The sequence below is a fragment of the Canis aureus genome, chromosome 28 (assembly GCF_053574225.1).
Source record: "Canis aureus isolate CA01 chromosome 28, VMU_Caureus_v.1.0, whole genome shotgun sequence".
Classification (NCBI taxonomy): domain Eukaryota; kingdom Metazoa; phylum Chordata; class Mammalia; order Carnivora; family Canidae; genus Canis; species Canis aureus.
This window is the reverse complement of record NC_135638.1, coordinates 27756213-27780079: the sequence shown is the minus strand read 5'-3', so window position 1 is coordinate 27780079 and position 23867 is coordinate 27756213. Positions and strand designations below refer to the sequence as shown.

The window sequence follows — 23867 nt, the reverse complement described above, 5'->3', positions numbered from 1 at the left end:
TCTTTCAGAGGCAAGAAAAGAAGATAAACTTGTCTATTTTACCAAAATAAAATTGTCCTAGTACCATAATCACTTAAGACTATGCCTTCAATTTTATTTAAATGTGTATTTATGGCTTCACATTTGTATGACAGGAGATTTTTAAAAAACTACTGATTACTTTTATTTTCAACACAACTACTTATTAATTGTTTAAAACTCCCTTTTCAGAAGCTTTATTTACTTCATATAGGAATAATTCTCCAAATGGCCCTAGACAAGTTTTCCAGTTTACTTAACTCCAGGAATCCTGCATTTATTTTCTTAATGCCCTTGGTTCTTTTTGCCACCCATAGGTTATTGTGAGAGGAATGATTCACAACAATTAAAACTCGGTTTGCAAGAGAATTGTAGACTTGGCAGATAGAAAGGGACCTGCATAATCAATCGTAAAACAGGTCTTCTGCCATCCATTAGGATTTTGACTTCAATATTAGAGCTACCATTCAGTTAATGAAAATTGCCTTATATGGAATTACATGTAAATGATACATATTATTTCCGCCATTTGAAGAAGTTATGCTAATCGGTACTTTGTGGTCTATTTAACAGTACAACCCTGCCTGGTGGTGACTCAATCCAACTTTTCTAGATATTTTATTTCAGTGATAAGCAGAAAAAGGGCATTCCAGGAATTTTCAGGATGAAGGTCGAGATAACAGAGACTGGTGTGTGATTTTAATTAATCAATTAATTAAGCAGATATCTGCTAAATCCTAGAGTGCCAATGGCGAACAATACTTCTGCCTTCACAGAGTTTTCAGTGCAGCAGAAAGACTAACGTACCCAAAATCAATTTCAACGAAGGAGATGTACTTATGGGTGGGGTGGGGGTGGGGGGCCAGACAAAAGTGCCACAGGGCCCAGAGCAGGGGCAGCTACTTAGCTCAGAGGTATTCTGGAATGTTGCCAGTAGCAAAGTGACATTTAAATTGAGGCCAGAAGAATGAATAGGAGCTGTCCAGGGAAAAGAGGAGAGAGGAAGTGGAGCAAAGCACTTCACCTCTCTGACCCTCAGTTTCATCACCTGTGAATTAGGGAACACAGACCTCACGTGCTTTTTGCAGGTATAAAACCCAATGCCCTAATTTAACGAGTTCTTCCTTATACCCAAAATGCCCTTCCGCCTTGTATCCTTCTTCCCCTGGATTGCCTGGTTAATTCCTATATGCCCTTAAAGACAACTCAAGACATCTTTTTTTTTTTTTTTAATTTTTATTTATTTATGATAGTCACAGAGAGAGAGAGAGAGAGGCAGAGACACAGGCAGAGGGAGAAGCAGGCTCCATGCACCGGGAGCCTGATGTGGGATTCGATCCCGGGTCTCCAGGATCGCGCCCTGGGCCAAAGGCAGGCGCCAAACCGCTGCGCCACCCAGGGATCCCAACTCAAGACATCTTAAAGCTCCTTCTTGAAGCTCTTTTTGAAGTCCTCCATGATTCCAGCAAGAGCTGCTCTCTCCTCCCTTACCAGCATTCCTGTCATTTTGCAGGATTCTTTTTTTGTCTACTTCTCTAACTAGATGGTGAGCTAACTGGGGCAATGACTGAGTTATATTTATCTTGATGTCCCTAGCATCTGTCCACATCTGGCATATAGTAGGGGTTCCATAAATCTTGAATAAATAAATGCATGATTTTAAGAACTCTCAAAAAAACATTTCAAGAAAAAAATCTTTTCTACACCCCTATACACAAAAAAGAACACAGTGGAAGGCAATAATAATGCTATTCTTTTGACAACTGGGAGGTCTATCAAAAGAGTTTTTCCAATATTATGGCAAAATTTAGAATTAGATATGAATCCATTGGAACTTTGGTGATCCAAAGCTTTATCAGACCCCACAATGGTCACTTTTGAGGATTACTATGCTTAAAAGTATAAGTATCTGTTTGGGATAAATTACTTTTTCTTATCTTCATACTTCACCTTCATTTTTATCATGAAACTACCTTATTATTCACAGTGGTTTTAAAAATCAATCATGCTGATATAAAAATAATCAATCATTAATTAAAAGAGCAAACAAAATTGATTTATGTGACACATAACTAAAAACAAACATTTAATTATAATGTTGAATATACATTTTGATAGTAAAATTAATATGTCACTGTTTTAGGAAGGATTAAAACTTTGGTTATCTATTCACTTTTTGAAGATTAAAAATGTTATCTCCTATTATGAAGGTCGAGAGTTTTATCAACTGAATTAGAAGGTAATTTTTATTAAGCATTGATTTAATACACTGGTTTTCCTTTTCTCAGCCTCATGACATGCCTAATGTGATTTCTGAAATTTCTTTATCAACAATAGGCAACTTTTCACATTTGCAGGAGTCCCTTGAATACCTTGTCAGACTAGCTTTCTCATAAAGGCCAATGAAAACTACAGTTGTAAAGAAAATCACAACCTCCTACTTTTAGTTCATTTAGAGACCCTTGAGTGTTCAATGACGTGAAAAGTGACATATATCTGTGAATTAAGGAACTTTAATTACACCAAGAGTGCACTTCATTATATAATACATAATTCAGGAGATGATTCTCTATGTTGAAAATTCAATCCACCTCCAGTGCTCAAATGTATCCCCTGCGTTCAGGCATATTCAAAATATTATAAAACAAGGATGAAAACTTTTGAGGCTCTATGCTGGACAGAGTCAGAAGAGGGAGGTCCACTGTGATGGATTTATCTAGAATGATTAAGAGTCACCAGACACAAATTTAGGAGCATGTTTTCCTTTAGCACAAGTGAACCCAAGAAATGGTGCCTTATAAGGATGCAGATTTCTGAGCCAGAATTTAATGAAGCCTTTCCTTCCATTCAACTACCTTCTGCCATTTTTCCATCATGTTAAGTGCCTCATCAGAAAATATCTCTCCCTTTCTCCATCTTAGAAGCAAAAGAATCACTAACACTGATAATTAGCTAAGTAGGAAATTACCAGTGTTACTGATTTATGGAATTAATGGTTAGTATTCACTGCTCAAGCTCCATCACAGAAACAACCATGGGATGGGATGGGATGGGAAATGACTGATAACAGAAAGAACCAGGAACTTAGTTCCTTCTAGTTTAGCTTCTGTAGTTTGGACAAATCTTTTAGCTTTGGGCAAACCTATTCAATGAGCTTGCTTTGTCTTCATTCTTTTACTTTTTCATTCATTCATTCACTAACTGTTTATATGGGCATTGGCAAAATCAATCCCTGAGAAAGGAGTTTACTATAAATACCAGCCACTCCTGCCTCAAAATGTTCTGAGGGGCTCTTAGTCCTGCCACATTATGAAGCAGCCAGGTCCCTTCCAGAGATTGATTTTTCTTCTTATTTAGTGAAAAGGAATCTAATTGTTCTCAGTGCAAATGAAGACAGAAAGTCCCACTGGAGTATACTTCAAGGGACCCTTCTCAGTTATATATTGTGTACAGTTGTGGTCCTCCAGAGGGACATAGACAAAGAGGTCCTCTTGAAATGTAATTCAGATCAAGTCTCTCCTCAGGTTCAGAACCTTCCAGGATCTCCATCTTTCCTAGAGAAGAGCCACAGTTTGTAAGACAACAAACCAGGCACTATGGACAGTTGACACCCCTCTCAACTGGGTTGTCACCCCCCTAACACCTCGGTTCTCTTAGCAACTCTCTTTTCCCCAGGTACCCTCCTGCCTCCAGGCCTGTGTACCTGTTCCCTTCCCTGTCTAAACTACTTTCTCCTCAGATGGACACATGGCTAGCTGGCTCCAATGTTTCTTTCAAGTCTTTATTCAAAAGTTACCTTTGTAGAGTCCTCTTCTGACTACCCTTTGTAATACCTAACTCCTTACCTTGAAACTCCACACATTTTTTCTTGTATTTTTTCTTTTCCTTAGTACTTATTACCATCCAGAAAACTGAACATTTTTTTTATTCATCTTGCCCCCAACATCTAGAAAGATAGACTCAGCACACAAAGGGTGCTTAGTAAATATATGTTGAAAAATCCTTTTGAGTTTGGTGTATCTTATCCAGGCCAGCCCTCCCTAAGGGGAAGAATGAGCTATTTTTTCTAAGAAGCCTAGGGAATCCCTTTGAGAAGAGATTGATATCAAACCTTTCAATAAGCACTGCAAAGCTGGGCACACTAAGTCACTTGTTTAATGAACAGCTTGATTTGAGAGTTAGCAATTTGCAAGTAGATGCTAGTTCTGTGTTGGCTTTTTCCTTTTCAGCAAGCACCTTCCACCACGGGGCTTAGGTTGTATGTAGCTGATCCATCCTCTGAAAAAGGTGCTTCTTGCCTGATGAACCCATTACCTAGTTCTCTCCTCACCCCTTAGATTTCAGCTCTAATGTCCCCAGGGGAACTTCTTCTGGCCCTGCTCATAGGACAGTGTCTTTTTCCTTAGCAGCGCTTTTCACTTACAATAATCCAAGTAGCTATGTGATTATTTTATTAAACTCTCCTCTTCACAGATTGTAAGCTCCACAAGGGCGGAGATAGAGTATACTTTTATTCACTATTCTTTGCCCAGCACAGATTTCAAACCACAGCACTGAAAGCAGCTCAACAAATATTTGAGGAAAGAATTTTGAGTAAATGGAGAGAGCTGACTGACTCTGAATAAGAAACTTACATCACTGCTTGGACAAGCCAGACATAAGGAATGAAAAATGGCAATAGAAAGAAGAGAGAGAAGAGCAGCGAGTAAAGTGATTAAGATAGCACCCTTAAGAAAAAAACTTGAATTAAGCTCATTATATTTGTGAATACTTGGGCCTGAAAAAAATTTGGTCATGCAGTCTAAAGAGATAGGAAAGTCAGGGAGGCATAAGACTCCTTTCCATCCCCTCAAAGTCTTGGGGAGGGATTTGAACTTCCACCAGAGGTAAAAATGGGATTGAGTGTGGAACAAAGTAATTTCAATTAAAATCTAAGGCAAAAAGATCTGCAGATGAAATCTGGGTTATATATCTCCCATGTCCCTCCCTCTGTTCTCTCCAGTTCAGACTCTATAATACACCATTAAGATCATGATCATAGGTCTCTCAAACACCACTGTCTGCTCTTTCAGTCTTCCACAGCCTGTAGAGAATGAGTGTAATCCAAACCCTAAACTGTATCCAGAGCTCTCCATAATCTAGCCCTTGCCTCTGATCTCTAGACTCAATTTTTAAACCATCCTCCCAGGTATAGACTGCTCTCCAGCCCAAATAAACTTCTCCAAACATAGCAGGCTGTTCTATGATCTCAAACCTTGGTATTTCTTATTTCCAATGCTAGGAATGTCCTATCACACATATTTACGTGATGTATTTCCATTAATCCTTCAAATCAACCTCCAAGATACAGGATGGCATCTTGGAATTTGCCCTAAGCAGAGTTACTGCCTTCAACCTTTGGGATTCCTTAGTACTTTGTTAACCCTTTATTACTGGGATCACTATGTAATTTGCAGTATTTCTACTAACTTGATTGTTCCACTAGGCTGTGAGGCACTTGAGAGCACAAATAGGGAGAGTATTTACATCAACATATTCCTAAACTTGAACACAGGAAAAGATATAGGATAACTGCTTCACAAGAAGTGGTTCAATTAATAAATTAATGCAAGCCTGTGTTGAAATAATGTGCAACAAAATTTGCAGTTTTAATGCAACCATATCTGAGACAGAGTATCATACCCAGAATAGGGATCACATTGTGATCCAGAGCTATACAACAGTTCAAGAATGTATTATAATGTTGTTCAAGTGTAATTTTTTTGAAAAATAAGGTGAAGTGAGGAAGTGCTAGGATGATTGATCTAAATAGTGTTGGTTTCCTTTATTTCAGGATATATTGATTAAATCCCTCTAATGCACAGGGACTTAAGGCTGCAGCAACAGCCCTTTCTTTGAATGTCTACATTTCTTCAGTGTTCTATGGAGTGACAATGCTATGTGGTATTGCCCAGGACTCCTGTAGTAATATTGTTCAGTACACAGGCTCATCAGTGTAAGAATACTTGAAATTTCAAAGTTTGTGTAAAGACCTTATATAGGGTTTCTCTCAGTGACAGTTATAGATGCAAAGTTGTAGATATATGTTAGATAAAGATTATATATATATATATATATATATATATATATATATATATATAAAACACTTACATATAACGTATATAAAAGTTATAGAGTCAAAGACAGACATGTAATTATTCCAGGTCTTTGTAGACATCCTTCTCTATGATGACACCTCAGTCCTGTGACAAATATCCAACATCATGCCCACTTGGCTCTCAGTAAGTGTTGATTGCATGAAGGAATTCACAAGTTTGTTTGTGGCATGGATAAGATATGTACATATTGAATTCCTGTGAATGTGGAAACTTTTCTGATTTCATATCAGTTAAGGGTTTCTAGTGTTTTTGAGTGCTAAATATTTCATGAGTGACTTTTAATACCCTAGTTGACTGTCATTGGGAATCCCAGCAAGTTATGTAATAGAACAATATGGAGAGGGGAAAAAAAATCAAAAAGTAAACTCCAAATTTAATTAATATTCACTCAAAATATAAAATGTGCCGGGTTTTTTGAAGGTACTTTCACACACATTGTTTCACTTAATTCTCATGACTCAATTAGATTTTTAACAGTGATGAGATTTAAGTAACTAAAAGCTTTCCTTAGCCTTCAAAAATAAGGTGCCTGTTATCCGTACTTTCATTAGATCCTCTTTCATATTTGGTTAACACTCTTATCCTAGAGCACTACAGTTTGTCATGATCAACATCTTCCCTACCATCATATAGGGAGATCATGTATTATGAGTTAGATTCATAATCTCTTTTAATCTAATGTTCACAATAGCACTTTCTGATAAATTATTTTTTAAATATTTATTTATTTATTTATTTATTTGTTTGTTTATTCATGATAGACATAGAGAGAGAGAGGCAGAGACACAGGCAGAGGGAGAAGCAGGCTCCATGCCAGGAGCCCGATGCAGGACTCAATCCCGGGACTCCAGGATCACGCCCTGGGCCAAAGGCAGGCACCAAACCGCTGAGCCACCCAGGGAACCCTGATAGATAATTTTTATTCTGATATAAACACAGAAGAAAACATAGTTGACAGTTTAGGTGACTTTTCCAAGTTCACAAAGCTAGGAGAGGTATACCCAGCTTTTGATTTTAAGTCTTCTGTCTCCATAGATCATGCTCTTAAACACTGGACTACAATGCTTCCTGTTGATTTTCTTCTCTGTCTGCTTCACTAAGCTGTCAATTGTTTGAAGGCATGAAGCATATATCATTCAATTTTAAGACCTCACAATAGATGCTCAATACATGTTTGCTGAATTAACAGAAAACTGCTTCCAAGCATATCTTCTTTTGCTAGATTTTCTATCCAATCTTGAGAAAAACTCTTAACCATTAGAAGCTTTCAAGAACATATGATATAAGCTGAAATTTTATATTTATTTATTTATTTATTTATTTATTTATTTATTTATTTATTTTTAAGGTTTTATTTATTCATTTGAGACACAGGGAGAGAGAGAGAGGTAGAGAGGCACAGGCAGAGGGAGAAACAGGCTCAATGCTGGGAGCCTGACATGGGACTCGATCCTGAGTCTCCAGGATCACACCCAGGGCTGAAGGCAGCGCTAAACTGCTGAGCCACCAGGGCTGCCCTAATCTGAAATTTTATTTATTTTTAAAGATTTTATTTATTTATTCGCAAGAGACACACACACACACACAGAGACAGAGACTGAGACAGAGACACAGGCAGAGGGAGAAGCAGGCTCTACGCAAGGAGCCTGATGTGGGACTCGATCCCAGGACTCCAGGATTATGCCCTGGGCCGGAGGCAGGTTTTAAACCGCTGAGCCACCCAGGGATCCCCCTAATCTGAAATTTTAAATGTGATCTAGAGTTAAGTTGAGTAAAAAAGGAAGAGGAGAAGCATTTCTAGAAGACAGTATGGCATGATACATTCAGAGGACAGTTCACAAACAGATATGGCTAGACTAAAGAAAGGGTGTGGATGGGTAGAAGAAAGTAAGATCAGAAGGCAGATTATTCACTATCTAGTATGCTAAGCAAAATGTCTTAATTTTGTTTTTTTTCTTGGATGGTCAAGGAAACAAATGAAGGATTTAACCAGAGGGTAACGTGATACTGTCTCACATGTTGGAAAGATTACTCCTGTGGTATCACAACGAATGGATCAGAGGACAATAGTGGAATGACCAAGGCAAGAAATTAATTATTTGAGCCAAAACTAAGGCAGTAGGGAAGGGCATGGAAAATAAAAGAGGGGCAGATATCATGAAGGCAGAACCTAAAGAGCATCATGACTGATTAGAAGTGGAAGAGAGAAGAGTTAAAGATGCCTCCTCAACTTCTAGCCTTGAGTGACAGGGTGGTTGTTGGGGGATATCCACAAAATAAATCTCATAGGAAAAGCAGCTTTTTGAACAATATAATTAACTCTAAGTTTTGGTTGCTAAGCAGGTAGATAGATAAATAAATCTTAGCTGAGATTTGGGCTGGATGGATATACCTTACTAGGGGTTGGAAAAGGTCACCAGAGAAAGCATAAAGAATGTAAAAGAACAGAGTGCTAGGGGACACAGTCCTTGAGGGAAGACATAATTCATAGTTGAATGGAAGAAGAAGACTCCAAAGAGCAGACTGGGTGGCCTAGAAATAACTAAGGAGGAGAAACTTTCAAAAGGATGTATTATTAAGAGTGTTAGATAAACCCTAAAGGTCTCCTTAACTATTGTTTTATAGTAATCTGGCCTATAAGAAGATTTGACACTACTTCGGTATGTGGTTTCTTTTCTAATGAATTATGACGAGATGAAGCTAATTATTTTCTGTGGCCCAAGAAAATCTTAGAGGTAGGTAGCACATGAAGCACATCATACTCTGTGCTTTTTTCCTTACTTCCTTTCCCCAAGGGCTACACTTTTTCATACAAATGCAATTTTGTCAAAATGAACAGCAAGAGTAGCTTGATGGGGGACAGAATCACAAAAAGAAAATGTATCTTAGGGGCTGAGGCTGCAGGAATGGGGATTTTTTTTCTTTCATATACATGAGATGATTATGAACAAGTATGAATATGTGTATATGTGAACTTCAATGTCCTTTAGCATTTCCTGACAACTTCTCGATTTGCTTTCCATATAATTGCGTCTCCCCAAAACAGAATGATAACCCTGATATATCAAGCATGACTGCTTGCTCAGCTCTCTTCTTTTCTTCGTTTCTTCCCCTTTCAAATATTTACATGCAGTTGAAAGTCTGAATGTCTATTAAGCACATAATTAGTCTCAAGAGTTAACTTTAACAAAATACAAAATACATGTAGGAGAAAATACTAATTCTACTAGATTTGCACTGATATCTGTTTGTTACTCCCCTGCAAAAAATCCTGCCAGTGCAGATGTCATCCCAGATGACTTACCACTTAAAAATGACAGCTGGGCAGCAGTAGAATATTTCACATCTGTTTACAATGTATTTATATGTAATTAACACATTAAAAATAATTGATGAAAATAACAAATTGACAAAATATACTACATTATTCTTAAACTCTAAATCAAAAGATTTCAGCAGGTATAGGAAAATAATAGTATAATTGTGTGCTTCCACTCGGGAAAGGTTAACTAAGTTGGTCAAAGTCACATAGACAATGAGTAATGGGGTTATCATTAGAACTAACAGTCATGTCTTCAATAACTACTGTCACTTCTTGCACAGGCTCTTTGTGCTCACACCCCTAAGGTGAAAAACCCAGATAAAGGAAGGAATCCATGTGTAAAAGTATATGAACTACCTTCTTATCCAATTTCCAATGCAGACACATGTGTGTAATATCTGAAAACGGCAATAGAATTGAGGCATATATGCAGGGATGGGAAATATAACTTAAAATCTCCACAAACTACTTGAGTTCACCTCATTCCCGGAACGGCATTAAGGAAGAGAATTGGGAACACATGGAGAATGGAAAGCTGCAAACCTAAACATCTACAGAACGTGGAAAGAACTAGGTATATAACCATGAAAGATATTTTGGTTGATAATGGGTTCCAGTGACATGAAATGTGTTTGTGTGTGTGTGTGTGTGTGTGTGTGTGCATGCTTGCACACATATTCAAGTGTACCTTAAAATGCAGGCTCAAATTAATATTTTACCTTTCTTTTCCAGTTAGAAACACAGATATCTTCTTGGTAGTGGGATGTAGGGAAATATCAGTATGACCACACAGACCTGAAGTCATTCCAAGGATCTCCAGTTAAGCCCCAGTAAGAATTGCCGTTTTTCTAATGAAGACATAAAAGTGATAGAAGAAAACTAGAATGATTCTTTTTTTTTTTTTTAAGATTTTATTTACTTATTCATGAGAGACAGAGAGAGAGAGAGAGAGAGAGGGGCAGAGACACAGGCAGAGGGAGAAGCAGGTTCCATGCAGGGAACCCGATGTGGGACTGGATCCCGGGTCTCCAGGATCAGGCCCTGGAATTGTACTTTCTTACTAGCACAGCTGGATTTGACATTAGCAAGCTTGGACACCTTTGGAAAGTTTCATCCTCATAGGTGTCAGTCTCTCCGTCTGTAAAATAGGGTTAATAATAGTACATATTGTATTGTTGGAGAGGGGAATTCAATGAACGTTAAGTACACTACCATTACTCTTATGCCTGTTATTGTTACCATCCTTAACTCTCATGGAATATTATCATCAGACATTTCTGTCAAAACATAAAGGTTCAGGACAAATCAGAAAATATATGTTCTCAAATTACAAAGCTTAAAATATTACTATTTATGTTTCCCAAAGTGGAAATACAGGCATATTCTTTAATTACTTCTTTATTCCCAACCATATGCAAAGAAGTCACCAAATCTTATTGAATCTATCTTCGAATGATTTGTGAGTCTTACTACACTATTTGTCTTTACTCTGGATATTACATGATTCCCAGTCTTTAAAAATAAGCAAATAAACAACAAAAAATCTCACCCTTGACCTTCCAACTGTCAAACTATATTTCTGCTTCTCTTTATAGTAAATGTCCTCAAAATGTCATCTATAATCACAGACTCTGCTATCAACCTTCAAATTTGTCTTGAACAAATGACTCTCATGTTTGGTAGAATGATACATTCCACTAAAATAGTTCTTATTGAGGTCACCTTTCTGATGCTAAATCTAATGGCCCATTTTCAGTCTTAATCCTTCTCAACCCATCTGTAGCTTCATCACATTCCCTATTTCTCTGAACACTCTGCACTTGGCTATTAAGATACCATGCTCTCAAGACACTCCTCAATCTCTCCTGTATCATCACTGCTAATCTCTCCAACTTCTGAACATTTGATTACTCCAGTTCTGTGACTTTGAACCTTCTTACTTCCCTACCTACACCACTACCTCGGTGACATTATCTAGTCTTCTGTTTTAAAATACGATCTATATGCTAGTGACTTCTAAATTTCCATTTTCTCACCTCTTACTTGCCACCAGCATTCTATATTCAATTGCTTGTTTAACATCTCCATTTGGGCATCTAGTAGGCATCTCAAACTCAGTATGTCTAAAGCAGAATTCCTGATGTGGCTGTAGACCTGTTCCTCCATAGTTTCCATCAAGCAAATTCCATTCTTCAAATGGAAATTCTAATTTCTCAGATGCAAAACCTTGCAGCTACCTTTAATTCCTTTGTTGCTTTCACATCCAAATCAAATCCATTAGTATAGTATGTCTGTTTTATACCCAGTCATATCAGACTAGATCCAGAATCTGACCACCTGGTCAAAGCCACTACCATCTATCACTGGGATTGCATTGAACTATTCATTATTTCCTTGCTTCTACATTCTAGTCTATATTATGCATCCAGGAAAGTTTTAGGTCATCTGATAAAATATCTCCATGGCTCCCCTTCCCACTCTCACCAAAAACCAAAGTCCTTACAATGAGCCAAACACAGTCTGCCTCTCCACTACCACCCTCTTACATCACTCACTTTTCCCTAGCCACAATAATCTATTTGATTTTCTTCAGAATTCCGAGGCATGCATCTATCTCATGGCTTTTGCCTTTTATGTTTCCTTTATTTGGCATGTTCACTCCAAACACCTCTATAAATTATTTTAGGTCTCTGCTAAAAAGTCACCTTATCAACAAGCTTCCCCTGTCTCTTCTTACAAAATAATGAACCACTACCTTAACCCAGCACTGATTTTCCATATAATCCTTATCCTGCTTTATTATTTTCCCATCACTGTCTGACATATTATACATTTCCTTATTTATTTTCATTTCTTTATGTTATTTTCCCTCAACTAGAATGTAAGCTCCTGGAGGGCAAGGAATGTGTTTTAGTCACTGCTAGATTTCTAGTACCTAGGAGAGTACTAGGAATAAAGCCTTGGATAAATATTTGTTGAATGAAGAGAGAGTTTTTTAAATGTACGGAATTAATAGTATCACTGCTCTATTTCAAGCCCTCATCTCCCCTCTTAGGAGAGTGCCCTAACTCCCATGAGACATTCCTCCATCCTTAGTTCACTTTTTGTACTGCCAGAGTTACCCTCCTAAGGGTAAATCTTGGTGTCTTGTTCCCATATTCAGCCTTTTACAGCCTTACAACATCTATAGAATATAATTCAAATTCCTTCATCAGGCAAGGGCCAGGATCTATCTGGTCCACATTTTCATATATTTCAGCCACATCAAATTGTTCTGTGAATTCCTCTAGTAAACTATTTAACTATAAATTATCTAGTCATCACCAAACTCACATTTTCTAGGATATGATAGATATTTAATAAATGTTATTGAAAAATGAACAAATGAATTAATGAAGTCATTTTATTTGACATATGATCATTACTACCCTGTGTAGAATGACTCTTCCCTACTTCTCTACTTGGAAATTCTTCCACATTCTTTAAGATCCAGATCATACATCACCTCCTATCTATAGGTAACCTGCTTGGATTCCCCCAAGCAGATGATGTGATCACTCTAACCTTTAGGCTCTTCGTTAATATTTTTTATATAGCCTTCTTGAATATTAGCTTCATGAGAGCAAGGTCTTTATCACTTCTCTATCTTTAAGGCCTAAGCCAGTACCTGACACATAGCAGGTGCTCAATAAATTTCAGTTCAACAAGTAATTTTCACCATCTGCTTTATAATTTTTTTGCTAAAAAATATTTTGCCTCTGTTATACCATGAACCAGAGGGTAGGGACTCTGACTTATTTCACTGAAACAGAATGCTTCTCACAAGTACACATTCTATAAATACTGCCTGAATAAATGGGATTTTTATAATAAAATTTCATTTCATTCATACATTAAAGTGCCATATTATTCTACACACAACTTGCTGTCAAATGTGCTTTCTCCCCCCTTCCAAGTTACTAATTAAAATACTTGAAAATGAGTCGTGGGTCTTCAGGGATCGTCAGTATTTCTTCCACTGACACCTCAAATAGCTTAGTCTCCCATGGCACTTAGTCAATGGCAATTTCACACATGCCACATGCATGGGTTTTACCTCCTATCAGATTCACAAACCAATCTGATCATACTCCAAATACACTTAACCTAATCTTCTTGCTATGCTGCCTTTTCTACTCTGGCTTAACTGCCAGGAGATATGAAGAAAAGTAAATGAAATTGAGAGTGGGGGAGACCCAGGAACTGGCTTCTATCCTGCAATCCCCACATTTTTCATCTATGTATTCCAAGCTGGGCTAAAAAAAAGCAAGCAAGCAAACACACAGCAACAAAACTAGTCACATGATTGCTGACACCTATGATCAGTCCTCCCTGTCTCCATTGATCTCCTATGATTGAGGAGAAGAGAAGGCAGCAATCTTCTGGACTATCATGAGTAAAATAGAATCCAGGAGCCTAGCTAGGAATATAAAATGCAAAGGATATGTGAATCAAAAACTGGAACAGGACAAGGGAAGAAAGAGCCAATACTTGATGAGTCCTCATTTTTTTTCTATAAACAATAGTCTTTGAAATTGAGATCTATAATCGTGCTAGAAAGCCTTTAATTTAAAGTAGACTAGTGAAGAATAAAAAGAAAAAAAACTCTGGTGATAATTAAAGGATTCAGGCATATCAAGAGAATCCTTCTACAATACTCACATTTTCTGAAATAAATCTGTATTCACAGTTGCTCCGAAGTATTTCAGCATTTAATTTCATTTTAAATTACTGAACAAAGAATTTTTGGCCAGTAGAAACCTAGCCACATAGCCGCAGCAAAATAATAGTTAAATATGAAAGTGAAAAACACATGCAGGACACAATCATCTTCTTAACCTTTCTTTCTGGCAGAGGTAGCACCTAGGATGGAGCCTAAAAGTCCAGATACTCACTTTTTCTATTTCCCCTGTAGTTAGGGCCTGGCTATGTGGCCCATTCTGGCCCAAAGGACCTGCAAGGGAGGTCTGCTGAGTGAGGGGGGTGTGGATAGAGTGCAGAGTTCCGAGAGAAATTTAGCTCCATATTTGACATGGCTGTGAAGATGTGATATAAATTTGAATCAGTAGCAACATCACTGTCACACTAAGGATGGTGGACCTGAAGGATGGTGGACCTGAAGGATGGTGAGAGACTTAGTCCTTTCTGTTTAGTGAGCCACAGAGCCACTCCACCACTTGCTTCTTTTATTTTTTTATTTTTTTATTTTTTAAATTTTTTTTAAAATTTTTATTTATTTATGATAGTCACAGAGAGAGAGAGAGGTGCAGAGACACAGGCAGAGGGAGAAGCAGGCTCCATGCACCGGGAGCCCGACGTGGGACTCGATCCCAGGTCTCCAGGATTGCGCCCTGGGCCAAAGGCAGGCGCCAAACTGCTGGGCCACCCAGGGATCCCCCCACCACTTGCTTCTTATTATACAGAGTAATACATCCTTCCTGCTTAAGTCCCTTGAAGTTCAGATATTTTCTTACGCTAGGTAGCCAAGGTAGCCTACCTACTAATTAATCAAAATATGCAGGCAGGCCAGTTATCAAAATGTCAAATTCTAACAAGCAATAACATCTTATTTGCTGTTACTGTATTTTTGTCTCAAGATAAGCAGTGATTTCTACTTATCTTGGATTAAATATTTAATGTAGTTAAAGTGGTTATAGACACAAAACTAAGTGGTAGTGTGATAAATAAGTTTATCATGGCTCCTTTTATGACATAGTTATTAGAATAGATTAGGATTTCCCAAAGTATTTCTTGGAAGATTAGTTCCTAAAGATGCTCCCAAAGAAAGCTGGCTTCATGGTCATGCATGTTTAGGAAATGTTTCTTATTATACCTGTTATAAAGTTTCCAGTACATACTAACATGAAAGATATTGAGAAGCTCAACAGTTAAAAACAAACAGTGGCGCCTGGGTGGCTCAGTTGTTGAGCATCTGCCTTCAGCTCAGGGCATAGTTCTGTGGTACCAGGATCAAGTCCCACATCAGGCTCTCCCTTCAGGGGCCTGCTTCTCCCTCTGCCTATGTCTCTGCTTCTCTCTTTCTGTGTCTCTCATGAACAAATAAATAAAATCTTTAAAAAAAAACAAACAAACAAATCAATTTTATTTGCATGATAATTTCTCCAAATTTTTCAGATCCCCAAATCCTGGCTAATAGCATTTACCTATTTCCAATATTCTACAATTAGAGACACTCACTAGTTGTGTTTGCTAGTTGTACTATTGCTGCAGGACACAAGGTCCATGCAACACACCACTGATCTACTGAAAGGTTTTTGAGGGCAGATTTTGAACAAGTGGTTGCCCCATAATGTTTACTACCAACACACAAACATATGTACACTTTTCTCCCAGATATTGGCCTCCTAAATCTTTTGTTATATCTGGATATAAGAATATAGGAAGTCACAGATGGATCAGGTTCCCCTGATGAATAGACTACTTTGGAAAGGTCCTTCTCACACTTGTAATCATCTAGGTTCTGTCCCTAACACAATAATTTGTAAATTGTGCCCATCATCTTTTTTTTTTAGCTCTGCATTCTAGTTCTAGAATATGAGATTTAGTTTTGCTCATCAGCTATCAAATTGGGGGTAGTCTCTCCAGCTCTCTGGATCTCAGTTTTTCTATCTCTATAAAACCAAACTTTGATGTTCAACATTCATTATCCGGCATTGTCAAATTTTTCAGTTTGTGGCTACTTCATTCAGCTGATTAATTTGCACTTCCAATGATGCCAAGTTTGAGAATTAAGTTCAGTTTATCAGCTGGCAAAAAAGTTAAAGACATTTTAAGGATAAACTTTTTCTGTCCTTTTATAAGACAAATTCTAACAAATTTCTTAGTAATGACATGCTAAATGGGTGCTTGAAAAATACTGAAACAATGTAAATACTTCCAAATGTGGTTTTCTTTAGAAGTAAATAGATTAATGGATACAGAATTTCAGTTTGGGAAGATAATGAAGTCCTAGAGATGGATGGTGGGGATGGGTGCACAGCAATGTGAATGTACTTAATGCCATTGAACTATACACTTAAAAATGGCTAAAATGATAAATTTATATTATGTAAACTTTACCAAAATTTAATAAAGTGAGTGGAACATTATGAAAATTATGTTTTTGTCCCCCCAATCTCTTAACATATGAGAAAATGACATAAAATAATTTTCTAAATTCAAAATTTTAGTGTAATTCCTTTAACTAAAAAAAAATGGATCCACACAATAATTCATTCAACAAATATTCACTAAGTACATTAATGAAATGAGGGAGATGTTACCTCAGCACAGAAATAAAATGTGTTTCATTTGTTCCTAACTTGGATTGTTTTACATGAAGACTTTAAAATATCTGATAAGATATCAAATAGTGTCTTCATTAGGAATATAGAATAGAGTAGTATAATCAACTACACAGACTATAAAGTTAAAAAGGTTTGGGACCCAATATTAATTGTGCAACCTTGACCATGTTATATAACCAAAAACCAGTGGACACGATGAAATCTTCCATGAATGATCTTATAAGATTATATGAGACACCCAAGGAAAAGCACAACATATAGTGTGTGTTTGATACTTGGCAAACATTTAATAAATATTATTTGTATTATTACTACATTACTGTCTAAGTTTTTAGAAAATTTTATTGTGGTAAAAACACAATATATCTACCGTCTTAACAGATTTTTTTTAGTGTGTAATACAATATCGTTAACTATAGGCACATGTGCATATCTCCAGAACTTATCCAACTTACATTATTGAAACTTTATACCCACTAATTGGCAACTGTTTTATTTCCCTTTTCTCCTTGTGCCTGAAAACCACCACTTGACTATTTCAGACACGTGATATAAGTTGAATTGTACAGTATTTTTCCTTCTGTAACTAACTTATTTCATTTAGTATAATGTCCTCAAGGTTCATCCATATTGTCACAGATTATAGGATTTCTTTTTTAAAGACTGAATAATTATATATCTATATCTAGCTCACATTCATCCACTGATGGATATTTAGGTTGTTTCCAAATCTTGGCTATTGTGAATAGTGCTATAATGAATATGGGAGAGCTAATATCTCTTAGAGATCCTGATTTTGATTATTTTGGATAAATACTCAGAAGTGGGTTTGCTGGATCATACAGTAATTCTGGTTTTAACTTCCTGAGGAATCTCCATATTGCTTTCTATAGCAGCCACAATACTTGCAATCCCATCAATTTCTTTACATTCTTGCCAATGCTTGTCATGTTTTTCCTTCCAATAGTAACCATCCTAATAGGTCTGAGGTGATATATCTTTGTAGTTTTGATTTGCATTTTTCTGATGATGAGTGATTTTGGCATCCTTTCATACACTCATTCACCATTTGTATATCTTCTTTGGAGATATGTCTATTCAAGTGCTTTTTAAAACTGTTATTTTTTAATTGATGTATTGGGTTTTGGTTTTGGCTTTGGTTTTGCTATTGAATTATAGGAGTTCTTTATATATTTTGGAAATTTATCCCTTATCTGACACATGGTTTGCAAATATTTTCTCCCATTCCATAGGTTGCTTTTTCATTCTGCTGATATTTCCTTTGCTGTACAGAAACTTTTTAGCTTGAAGTAGTTCTTCTTCTCTACTTTGCTTTTGTTGCTTGTGGCTTTGGTGTTACACCCATGAATTCACTTCCAGGACCAATGTCATGAGGATTTTCTTTTATGTTTTCTACTAGGAATTTTAGTTTTGATTCTTACAGTTAAGTCTTTTATCCATTTTGAGCCTATTTTTGTGTATAATGTCACAAAGACCCCAAATAGCCAAAATGATCTTGAGAAGGATCAAAACTGGATGCATTGATAGTTCTTGATTTCAAACTATGTTACAAAACTACAGTAATCGAAACAGTGTGACATTAACATAAAGACACACATCCAGACCAATGGAACAGAATAGAGAGCCCAGAATAAATCTTTCTGTGTTTGGTCAAATCATCTTTGATAAGGGTACCAAGACCATACAATGAGGAAAGGACAGTATCTTCAACAAATGATGTTGGGAAAACTGAATATCTACATACAAAATAAAATTAGATCATTATCTCTTACCATACACAGAGAAAATCAACTCAAAATGGATTAAAGACTTAAACATTAGACATGAAAATGTAAAACTCCTAGAAGAATTAATTGCTTTTTAAAAAAAAATTTAATTTATTTATTCATGAGAGAGAGAGAGAGAGAGAGACAGACAGACAGACACAGGCAGAGGGAGAAGCAGGCTCCATTCCATGCATGGAGCCTGATGTGGGCTAAAGGCAGAGCTAAACTGCTGAGCCACCTGGGCTGCCCAATTAATTGCTTTAAAAACAATCTATACAGGCCACTGAATGGGCCAGTAGTTGGTTGAGGAAAGGGGCTATATTTATTATTTTTGTCCTTCACAAATCTTAGAAAAATGCCAATAGCATCATCGGAATTCATATAAAATTAATTGCTAAAGAATTCACAAAAAATTGATCTAGGTTGAAACTTAACCACCAGACTACAGTGAAGTAACATCTAGTGAGAATCCTGTAATTCATGCATCTAGTTACATGAAAATTATGGTGATGGTGGTGTTTACTTCTTTTTATATTTAATATACATACTGTCTAGTTCATATCTACAAATATTATATAAATCTGATATTTGTATCTCATGGTAATTTTCAAAAGAAAATCCCTCAAAACTTCAATTCCAGAGGTGCCTGGGTGGTAAGTTGATTTAGCAGTTTAGTCTTGGTTTCAGCTCAGGTCATGATCTCAGCTCCTGGGATGGAGCTTCATGTCAGGCTCCACACTCAGTAGGGCATCTGCTTGAGAATTCTCTCTCTCTCTCTTTAGCCCCTCCCCCTTGCTCTCTCTCTTTCTCTTTCTTTCTCTAAAATAAATCTTAAAAAAAAAAAAACCTACTTCAGTTCCAGAGGTTTGTGTTTTTATTCTTTAAGATTTTATTTATTTATTCATGAGAGACGCAGAGAGAAAAGCAGAGACAGAGGCAGAGGGAAAAGCAGGCTCCATGCAGGAAGCCCAATATGGGACTCAATCCCAGGATCGCGGGACTACACCCTGAGCCAAAGGCAGATGCTCAACCACTGAGCCACCCAGGGGTCCCATTTCTGAGGGTTTTAATAATGATAATATCAGTCATCACTTTCACATTACATGTGAATGTAATTCTTTTTCAAATGCCCAAGAAAAAAATTTTACATTGACCCTATAAAAAAGTCATCACTGGCCAAGCCAGCCACTTAAAAGTCACCAGCTATTTTTCAGAGTACCCAGGATATCTTTAATTAATGTGTTACAATAGTAAACACCAATTAAGAAACAGCTAAAGTGTGGTTTGGAAGTTTTTTCCTGTCTTTGAGAAACTTCAGGATTCCTATAAGATATCATGATTCTTTCAACATCCGCCTCATCACCCTCTCTCCTTGGCTTACACTGCAACATGAAAATTTATAAAAATGCCCTGGCTTCACTGACAAATATTTAAGACAACAGGAGAATAAGACTATTCAAATTGAGTAGAATAAAAATTGTTAACAAGACTGAGATCCTCAATTACAGGTATAATAAAACAGGTAGCAGCCCTGGCCCTCTCCTGAACTTTTGCCCCCACCCACCACTGGAAATATGTTTTCTGGTTAATTTGTCAGTATTGTCCTCAAACAAAGAGCTCCTTTTTATTGACAGGTGCAGACAAAGCTTGCAAAAGCTACACAAAAAGGACTCAATAAAAAAAGAGAGATGGCCTTGCTGAGAAGGTAGTTCTTTCTGATTTTCTGTAATAGACTTCACTTTGCTATGAAATTAAATTTATAGTATATCTGCTAGACACGGGGACTCCAGCAAAGCTTCGCTATTCCCTGACTTGACATTAAAGCAGGCATTTTCATGGGGAGGCCATTTCAAGCCAAATAACTGGTTATGTGAACCGTTTACAGAAAGCCTTTATTTAAAAAGAAAATAGATAGGCACTGTCATTTCCAGAAACTGTTAGTATACAGGCACACATTCAAATTTTGTTTTCCTTTGAGAATACGCTAAAAAGACAAATGTAACATTAGACAATGGGAAGCCTTCTGGCCTACTACAACACCTCTATGTTTATTATTCTGACTCATAATCTAGCATTTATCAGGTGGCAGGCTGCAAATGGAACAGCAAAATCCTATTTCAATAGTGGGTGATCCCATCATAATAAAAATCTAGCCTGTGATTTCAGCTCTGGAGTGGGTTTTGCATCAGGTGGTGTGGAGTGCTGAACATAATCCATGAAGGGATCTACATCAAGAAAGTACTCACTCCTGAGCCTGGGAAAAACTATCCAACCTACATATATAGTCCTGCGGTAAAATGAGCTGATATTGACATACTGTGTTTTGGGCTTGTACAGTGGCTTCAAATTCCATTAACATAACCAATTTCCATTAATGCAACCAATTTCCAAGTTAAAGAAGAATTAAAAAGTCAAACAAATCAGGAAAAAACTTTCAGGGGTCAAGCTGGGGAAAGGTGGGGGGGGACACTTATCACATACTTGAAATCATGTAATTATCAGATAAAACTTTAGGTCTTCTTTAAAAATCTGAAGTGACAATGTCAGAAGATTAAATCATGCTACAAAATATAAGAAGAATGGGGAAAAGTAGCTTATTAAGGATCATTAATTAAAGTATTCAAAAAGTAGTCAATTCTCTACCTGGTATAGCTCCTTGAGATGATGTGGTTCAACTTCTCATTGATAAAGGGCAAGGCTAAGGCTCAAATGAGTGAGCTCTCCAATAACAAACCTATAGCACGAATCCTCAATTCAATCATCTTTCAACCAGGATATACAGCTTCCAAAACAGAAACAAATCTGGCAATAATAATACTTAGACTCAAACTTTCTAAGGATCTGGAACTTTAATCAAGTTAATTCTTGATATTGTTTCTTAAATAAGTATCTTTTGTTTTGAGGCTTAACATCACCCAAGCACCACACTCTAAACACTGATTCACCTCTATATCATGTGATATACAAGAAAACTAAAACAACAGCTAGAACATAGCCAGTTTAACAGCATTAAAGCAATGATTAACATAATTCCTCTAGGCAAGAATTAGGTGAAGAAAAGACTAACAAAAGCCAGCTAAGGCATTGTCTTTGTAGGATTAACCAAGGTGGGTTCCTCACAACAGGAAGAAACTCATTAAGGATCCGCGTTGTTCAGCCTAGAAACTGGGACTGGTAGCATAACTGCATTTGGTGGGAAAAAGGCCAACTCAACTGGCATGCAAGCATAATGGATGGACCTGCTCTTCTGAGAAGAAGCTTTGGGCCAAACTTTGACAGAGACACATGGAATATGGGAGCTAGAAGTTATCTTCATGTGGCTTGGGTTTATTACCTCATTTTACATGTGAGAAAAGAGTTTGCATGGTTTCATTGAGTTCATAGGCCTAAACACTATTTAAATAAAGAACACAGAAACCGATCGAAAGGAAAATTGTGATAAATATTTGATGTGGAAAGACTATTTCTCTCTGAATAGCTGATCTGAGTTCATGTTCTGTGAGTTCTGAGCTTTGTGTATTTGAATCTCTATTCCTTTTTCTGTAAAATGGGGATAAGATGTTTTCATAAATTTTAAGGATTAAATGATAGATTACATTTGAAAGTATTTTGAAACCATAAATTGATGCACAAACACACGAACTTTATTGCCTAATCCCTTCTGGGAGAATCCATTTTTAAAGTAATATATAATGCTATTTATGGCAAAGATGACAGGGCATAATGAAGGACATAAAACATAAAGCATGTTGATAGCTTTGGAAATACTGTCATTTGGTGTGGCTGCATGAATATCTAGCAAGAAGAATCTACTGCAGAAATGTACAAATATTTATAGGTACACAGCCTCTCTTGAGTGTTTGATAAACCCTCTGGATGACATTCCCAGGAAAATGCACATAATATACACATAAACACAAGACTTTATATAAAATTCCAAGTACTGACCCCACAAAAATCAAGTTAAATACATTGTACAAAACAAAACTCTATGAAAAGAGAATCATCTGCACAATTTGGAACTCCTTTCTTTTCTTTCTTTTTCTTTTTCTTTTTGTTTATAAGGCACTGCACACCATAAACCAAACAGCATTCTAAAAGTCACGTTGAATTCAGGTCCCAAATATTAATTCACCTCCATCTATTTAAAATGAAAGGAATAATGGAATGTATATGATGATTCCAGATCAATTTAACATGGAAAACAAAATTAATAAAACAGACAATATAAATCCCTGTAAACTTCTGAACTAGAAATAATAGATCAAAGAATAAAGAGAAGTAATTGTAATTAAAAGAAATCAATGTAACTAGAAGCATTTTGAAAATTCTAAAACACTGAGCATGTGTGATGCATTAATTAATTTTAATACAAGTTAAAACTTGGAAATGTCTTCTATTGAATACACAAACATCATTACTGACTTAATTCTGAGACCCAATGAATCACGTTACTGTTTACAAATTACATTTATACATTCAAATATGTATTCTGATTTGTGCATGGATAATTCATGATTGACTGAACCTTTACTACTTATTTCTATCCAAAACCACCTTGTAGCCGAGTCCTAATTATTGCCATACTTACTGTAACTGAATGCTTCAGAACAGTCACCTCACATAAGAAGGCAATTTGTAAGATCTCTTCAACCTTTACTTGAAGAGTCTTTTATTATGATGATAAAGGGCCTGAAAACCACATCATATGATGAACAGCTCAAAGAACTCTACTCACATAATGCTATTGTGAATCCCTCTATTAGCACTTCTTCCTCTACTCTAATTATTTGTTTATATGTCTGTCTCCCCATCTAGACTGTGAGATTTTCCAGAAAAGGGGCTGTGTTTTATTCATTTTTGTATCCATATGTCTGAACATACAACCTAATATATGTTGGCACTCAATAAATCTTATAACAGAAGGAAGAAATTTAGTCAAATAGTAGATTAGTTACAAGGAGGCAGATTTGACTCAACATGGAGCAGAAAACTAAAATTTTGTTGTGTCATAAGAGTAGAAGTTGAGCAAATTCTGTCTTTGATCAGTAGCTACATAACAAAGACGGTATAGATAGGAAGTCCTAGTTTAGGTACAGGGTTATGTGAGAAAACTACTGGAATGGACAACACTAAAGCTTTGTCATTTTTGCAAACACTGTTTGTTGACAGTGTATTGCATTTCCCTCCCTGCCATTCATGCTGAAATTTTCTAAATGTGTTTTTTTACCCATTA

General features: G+C 36.6%; 1 long non-coding RNA gene across 7 annotated transcripts in view; it reads left to right on the top strand.

The window, feature by feature from the left end:
- Positions 1–23867, top strand: part of LOC144300580 (uncharacterized) — a 47193-nt gene that overhangs the window by 10360 nt on the left and 12966 nt on the right. For 2 of the 7 annotated variants that reach the window (XR_013367312.1, XR_013367309.1), the window contains exons 4-7: positions 8146–8259; positions 8802–8911; positions 9880–10072; positions 10231–10328. This is a non-coding gene — a long non-coding RNA (uncharacterized LOC144300580). Of the gene's footprint in view, positions 1–8145; positions 8260–8801; positions 8912–9779; positions 10073–10230; positions 10329–20265; positions 20337–21756; positions 22023–23867 lie in introns of those variants that run through there. The other 5 variants (XR_013367313.1, XR_013367314.1, XR_013367310.1 and 2 more) reach the window with 5 other exon arrangements.